At 36.2% G+C, this 7,551-nt stretch overlaps 1 long non-coding RNA gene across 1 annotated transcript in view; it reads right to left on the reverse strand.

Moving 5' to 3' along the window:
* Positions 1-5,108, reverse strand: part of LOC140104952 (uncharacterized) — an 82,471-nt gene extending 77,363 nt beyond the window's left edge. Inside the window, exon 1 of the long non-coding RNA XR_011850463.1 lies at positions 4,927-5,108. This is a non-coding gene — a long non-coding RNA (uncharacterized lncRNA). The remainder of the gene's footprint in view (positions 1-4,926) is intronic.
* Between the last annotated feature and the right edge of the window lie 2,443 nt (positions 5,109-7,551).

Genomic DNA, 7,551 nt, shown 5'->3' on the forward strand with positions numbered 1-7,551 from the left:
TATTATAGTAGATATATTTTTGTACATAGGGGGCAGTATTATAGTAGATATATTCTTGGACATAGGGGGCAGTATTATAGTAGTTATATTCCTGTACATAGGGGGCACTATTATAGTAGTTATATTCTTGTACATAGGGGGCAGTATTATAGTAGTTATATTCTTGTACATAGGGGACAGTATTATAGTAGTTATATTCCTGTACATAGGGGGCAGTATTATAGTAGTTATATTCCTGTACATAGGGGGCAGTATTATAGTAGTTATATTCCTGTACATAGGGGGCAGTATTATAGTAGTTATATTCCTGTACATAGGGGGCAGTATTATAGTAGTTATATTCCTGTACATAGGGGGAAGTATTATAGTAGTTATATTCCTGTACATAGGGGGCAGTATTATAGTAGTTATATTCTTGTACATAGGGGGCAGTATTATAGTAGTTATATTCTTGTACATAGGGGTACTATTATAGTGGTTATATTCCTGTACACAGGGGGCAGTATTATAGTAGTTATATTCCTGTACACAGGGGGCACTATTATAGTAGATATATTCTTGTACATAGGGAGCAGTATTATAGTAGTTATATTCTTGTACATAGGGGGCAGTATTATAGTAGTTATATACTTGTACATAGGGGGCAGTATTATAGTAGATATATTTTTGTACGTAGGGGGCAGTATTATAGTAGATATATTCTTGTACATAGGGGGCAGTATTATAGTAGTTATATTCCTGTACATAGGGGGCAGTATTATAGTAGTTATATTCCTGTACATAGGGGGCAGTATTATAGTGGTTATATTCCTGTACATAGGGAGAAGTATTATAGTAGTTATATCCCTGTACATAGGGAGAAGTATTATAGTAGTTATATCCCTGTACATAGGGGCAGTATTATAGTAGTTATATTCTTGTACCTAGGGGGCAGTATTATAGTAGTTATATTCTTGTACATAGGGGGTAGTATTATAGTGGTTATATTCCTGTACACAGGGGGCAGTATTATAGTAGTTATATTCCTGTACACAGGGGGCAGTATTATAGTAGATATATTCTTGTACATAGGGAGCAGTATTATAGTAGTTATATTCTTGTACATAGGGGGCAGTATTATAGTAGTTATATTCTTGTACATAGGAGGCAGTATTATAGTAGATATATTCTTGTACATAGGGGGCAGTAGTATAGTAGTTATATTCCTGTACATAGGGGGCAGTATTATAGTAGATATATTCTTGTACATAGGGGGCAGTAGTATAGTAGTTATATTCCTGTACATTGGGGGCAGTATTATAGTAGTTATATTCTTGTACATAGGGGGCACTATTATAGTAGTTATATTCTTGTACATAGGGGGCAGTATTATAGTAGTTATATTTCTGTACATAGGGAGCAGTATTATAGTAGTTATATTCTTGTACATAGGGGGCAGTATTATAGTAGTTATATTCTTGTACATAGGGGGCACTATTATAGTAGTTATAATCTTGTACAAAGGGGCAGTATTATAGTAGTTATATTCTTGTACATAGGGGGCAGTATTATTGTAGTTATATTCTTGTACATAGGGGGCAGTTTTATAGTAGATATATTCTTGTACATAGGGGGCAGTAGTATAGTAGTTATAATCTTGTACATAGGGGGCAGTATTATAGTAGTTATATTCTTGTACCTAGGGGGCAGTATTATAGTAGTTATATTCTTGTACATAGGGGGCAGTATTATAGTAGTAATATTCTTGTACATAGGGGGCAGTATTATAGTAGTTATATTCTGGTATATAGGGGGCAGTATTATAGTAGTTATATTCTTGTACATAGGGGGCAGTATTATAGTAGTTATATTCTTGTACATAGGGGGCAGTATTATAGTAGTTATATTCTTGTACATAGGGAGCAGTATTATAGTAGTTATATTCCTGTACATAGGGGGCAGTGTTATAGTAGTTATATTCTTGTACATAGGGGACAGTATTATAGTAGTTATATTCTTGTACATAGGGGGCAGTATTATAGTAGTTATATTCTTTTACATAGGGGGCAGTATTATAGTAGTTATATTCTTGTACATAGGGAGCAGTATTATAGTAGTTATATTCTTGTACATAGGGAGCAGTATTATAGTAGTTATATTCCTGTACATAGGGGCAGTATTATAGTAGTTATATTCTTGTACATAGGAAGCAGTATTATAGTAGTTATATTCCTGTACATGGGGGGCAGTATTATAGTAGTTATATTCTTGTACATAGGGGGCAGTATTATTGTAGTTATATTCGTGTACATGGGGGGCAGTATTATAGCAGTTATATTCTTGTACATAGGGGGCAGTATTATAGTAGTTATATTCTTGTACATAGGGGGCAATATTATAGTAGTTATATTCTTGTACATAGGGAGCAGTATTATAGTAGTTATATTCTTGTACATAGGGGCAGTATTATAGTAGTTATATCCTTGTACATAGGGGGCAGTATTATAGTAGTTATATTCTTAAACATAGGGGGCAGTATTATAGTAGTTATATTCCTGTACATAGGGAGCAGTATTATAGTAGTTATATTCTTGTAAATAGGGGGCAGTATTATAGTAGTTATATTCTTGTACATAGGGGGCAGTATTATAGTAGTTATATTCTTGTATATAGGGGGAGTATTATAGTAGTTATATTCTTGTACACAGTGGGCAGTATCATAGTAGTTGGGTTGTATATGGGAGAAGGTATTGTAGTAGTTTTATTTTGAATGTGTTATTCTAAATGTGTTATTGTAGCATTATTCCTGTACATAGGAGGCAGCATATATTCTCTCTCTGAATTGTACATGTATGGCACAGGGGAAAGGTTTTTAAGGCTTACCGGGTCGTGTGTTTGCAACATTCTTTGCACATTAGATTCACTTAATGCAAAACAAGAACATCTTTTGCTAGTAAGGCCATCTACCAACAATTTGTCTGTTATAACTCCACCCACATAATCTGACCACACCCACTTGTTTTTACTCCGCCCATAAAATTGGGCCACTTTTGTAGTTTTTTCCAGGGCCATTTTTAATTCCCAGTCCGCCCCTGTATCTATCTATCTATCTATCTATCTATCTATCTATCTATCTATCTATCTATCTATTATCTATCTATCTCCTATCTATCTATCTATCTATCTATCTATCTATCTATCTATCTTTCTATTATCTATCTATCTATCTATCTATCTATCTATCTATCTATTATCTATCTATCTCCTATCTATCTATCTATCTATCTATCTATCTATCTATCTATCTATCTATCTTTCTATTATCTATCTATCTATCTATCTATCTATCTATCTTTCTATTATCTATCTATCTATTAAAGTAATAATAATAACAATAATAATCTGTGTGCGCTTTATAAATAAAGAATCATTATTTATAATAGATAGATAATAGATAGATAGATGATAGATAGATAGATAGATAGATAATAGATAGATAATAGATAGATAGATAGATAGATAGATAGATAGATAGATAGATGATAGATAGATAGATAGATAATAGATAGATAATAGATAGATAATAGATAGATAGATAGATAGATAGATAGATAGATAGATAGATAGATAGATAGATTGATAGATAGATATGAGATAGATAGATAGGAGATAGATAGATGATAGATAGATAGATAGATAGATAGATAGATAGATAGATAGGAGATAGATGATAGATAGATAGATAGATAGATAGATAGATAGATAGATAGATAGATGATAGATAGATAATAGATAGATAATAGATAGATAGATAGATAGATAGATAGATAGATAGATAGATGATAGATAGATAGATAGATAATAGATAGATAATAGATAGATAGATTGATAGATAGATATGAGATAGATAGATAGGAAATAGATAGATGATAGATAGATAGATAGATAGATAGATAGATAGATAGATAGATAGATAGATAGATAATAGATAGATTGATAGATAGATAGATAGATAGATAGATTGATAGATAGATATATAGATAATAGATAGATAGATATGAGATAGATAGATAGATAGATAGATAGATAGATGATAGATAGATAGATAGATAGATAGATAGATAGATAGATGATAGATGATAGATAGATAGATAGATAGATAGATAGATAGATAGATAATAGATAGATAGATAGATAGATAGATAGATAGATGATAGATAGATAGATAGATAGATAGATAGATAGATAGATAGATGATACATAGATGATACATAGATAGATAGATAGATAGATAGATAGATAGATAGATAGATAGATAGATAGATAATAGATAGATAGATAGATGATAGATAGATGATAGATAGATAGATAGATAGATAGATAGATAGATAGATAGATAGATAGATAGATAGATAGATAGATCTATCAGGATAGATAATTAGATAATGTATAATATTAAAAATGGATTTAAATGTACTGAGACAGAATAGACTTCAACATGTAAGATTGATAGAAATATAGATAACTGATAGAATGAAAAGTTACAATGGATGGATAAATAGATAGATAAAGTATTATATAAAATAACAATGTATAAAACTGTTTTGTCGCAGAGAAATAACCTGTCCGCTAGACTCCGGTTTCGCTATAATTCCTCACATCTCGTATGTCACAGGGTAAACATTTATAAACGACACATTTTACATTCGATGAAGGGAAGCGCCAGCATTTTACCATCATACACTGATCTAATAAGGAGAAGTAGAAGAAAAACCCAGAAGTGGCGGCACATTGTACCAGATATGTTTTGTGTCATTGCGTCTTCCAGAAATACAATAGACAAGATAATCCAGAGCTTTGTGGAAAATCAATTACTCCTTAGCTGTACATTCCCAGTCACTGGAGCCCATATATCTAATATCTCAAATAATATGCACTTTTGGTTACCTTGGAAACCTGGACCTGTAGTTACTGGTGTAGACGGCCGCAGCCACATTGTCCTTGCCGCCTGTTTGTATTTACCGAAACTTCTTCATTTTTCTTGGGCGATGGCATAAGATTGTTTACAGATGGAGGAGAGGAGGAGCCACCTCTTCTAAGGCTCTGACACTATAATTGCCAAGATCTGCTCAGCGTTCGATGTTCCCCACTTTGTCAGAACAAATATTTTGCTCAAAAACAGACCACAACATTATATAACAACGACATTGGAGCGGAAACACGTGGAAGCAAAATGAAATAAGATAATAAAGGGGAAAAAAACGAAAACAAACGGAAATATACTGGGGCTCATACAGGGTCGCAGATCGCACTTTCGTCAGACTTTCCGAGGATTGAGCTGCTTTGACAGGTATTTACCAGGTGTCTGCGCTTGGATTTTGGTACACTCGATCCTTTTTTGGTGCAGCTGCGCTGCTTCCATGTGACACAAATTGGGGGGGTTTGCTGTTGGAAGATCTGACTGATTCGGCCTGAGCACGGGATTTAACTGCAAGACAATGCTCTTACATGCAGCACTTAAAAGAAGGTGAACTCCATCAGGCCTGATCGGGGAAGCGACACATGCAGGATATCGAGCGCACGATCTTAGTGAATCGCGGCACAGTGCATTATCGTCGGACAATGCTCTTTCAGTGAACTCCGTCGGAAAGGTAAGTAAATGAGCCCCACTGAGTTAAAAATGGAGCAGTAAAATTTTAAATTTTGGATGGAAAATATGTGACCTTGAAGGGGCTTTTGAAGAATTCTAGAATCTCAACGGAGTGGAAAAAAATGATAGAGTTCTTACCCACCTCCCAGTTACTGTACAGATTTGGTGCCTGAGCCATGTCAGGAGTTCTGAGGGGTCAGTGGGAGGCTTCAATAAGTGAACTCCTCCACTATTGATGTCAGAGGAAGTGACCTTCTATGGTCAGGCGAACCCATGGATTGGCTGTAGCGGGTTCCATATGCATTCCTGCTGGGCACAGTCAACGAAGACTGTAAGTACCCCCAGTAACTTGAGAATCAAGAGTTGGGGATGGTCAACTATGCTTTCTTTTTATAGGCACCTGATCTTGGTCTTGAACAAGGATTTCGCAAATTGTTGTAAATTCTCTATTTAAAGGGATTTTGCAGCTGACCTATGAGTTAAGTAGCAGCTGAGCTGCACACTACACAAAGAAAGGAGCTGTTCTCATTGCTCTAAAATGTTAAATGTTAAGGTGAAAGACTGCCAGCTGTCTGACTCCACAAATATAATTTTAGGTCTTATTATGGCTAAAGTACTAAAATTTTGGCCAAAAAGTCACAGAAACCAGGGCCCAATGGGAACCCAACATGCTTGATCCCAAACTCTCATGAGGTGGACAACCCCACATATAGGCCAGTTGGGAATAAATGTATTTGTTCAAGTGATTGATACTATACTGAATACCAGTCGCAGCCAGGGGAGTAGAATTTAGCTTTTTCTGGAAAAGAAACAGACAATTTTTTTTTACTAATCCTTCCAAATATTGGTTCCCCACACGCTGGTGCTAGTTGAACTAATCCCTTCCCTCCTATATGAAGAGGCCCTGACCTACTGATATATCTGGCGAATGACTATATGGGCGCCTGCACCTAGTGGAAATTTTAACTTTGCCTTGACTAGTGGCCATTTAGAATCAAACGTGTACAGGGTGTAGCGTGTGTGCAAGTGTGTGGCAGGAATGCCCCACGCCGACCTACTTCACCATCATTGGCGCCAACCGTCATACCTCTCCACGCCCTTTTTGCATGAAGTTGACGTAAAGGGGGAAATTACAATTTCAGGCGTAAAAACTGCCCTGGTTAATAACCCTATGACAATACAATACAACCCTAATACAAAAGTAGTACATATTCCGCACATTTTTACAATTTATTCACAACGTACAGATTGGGGAAGTAGACAGGCTTTCTATTGTATTTATGGTAATGATTAGCCTTAGGACAACTCTTCACTGCAAATTCAAATTCATAAATCATTTTATCTTGGCAGACCAAGCAATAAGTCCAGTTGATCTTAATAAATACTAATATACATTGCAGTGAGATGGCCTATACTCCATAACCTACAGCTACTGATTAAAGACTGAAAATACATGGACTGTATGACCGGGCTTAGTAACATCGCAGAATCTTTAGTGATTAATGTCTTATACAACATCATATTCAAATATTGGGGCAGATTTACTTACCCGGTCTGTTCGCGATCCAGCGGCGCGTTCTCTGCGCTGGATTCGGGTCCGGCCGGGATTTATTAAGGTAGTTCCTCCGCCGTCCACCAGGTGGCGCTGCTGCGCTGAAAAGCATCGGAACGCACTGGAGTTCACCGGCTCGGGCTGAGTGAAGGTAGGTGCAAGCTCCGCGACAGATTTTTTGTTTTAAATGCGGCGGTTTTTCCGAATCCGTCCCCCGATTTCCGTCGTGTGCATGCCAGCGCTGATGCGCCACAATCCGATCGTGTGCGCCAAAATCTCGGGGCAATTCAGGGGAAATCGGCGCAAATCGGAAATATTCGGGTAACACGACGGGAAACCGCGAATCGGGCCCTCAGTAAATGACCCCCAT

This window comes from Engystomops pustulosus, chromosome 10 (assembly GCF_040894005.1).
Source record: "Engystomops pustulosus chromosome 10, aEngPut4.maternal, whole genome shotgun sequence".
NCBI classification, from domain to species: Eukaryota; Metazoa; Chordata; class Amphibia; order Anura; family Leptodactylidae; genus Engystomops; species Engystomops pustulosus.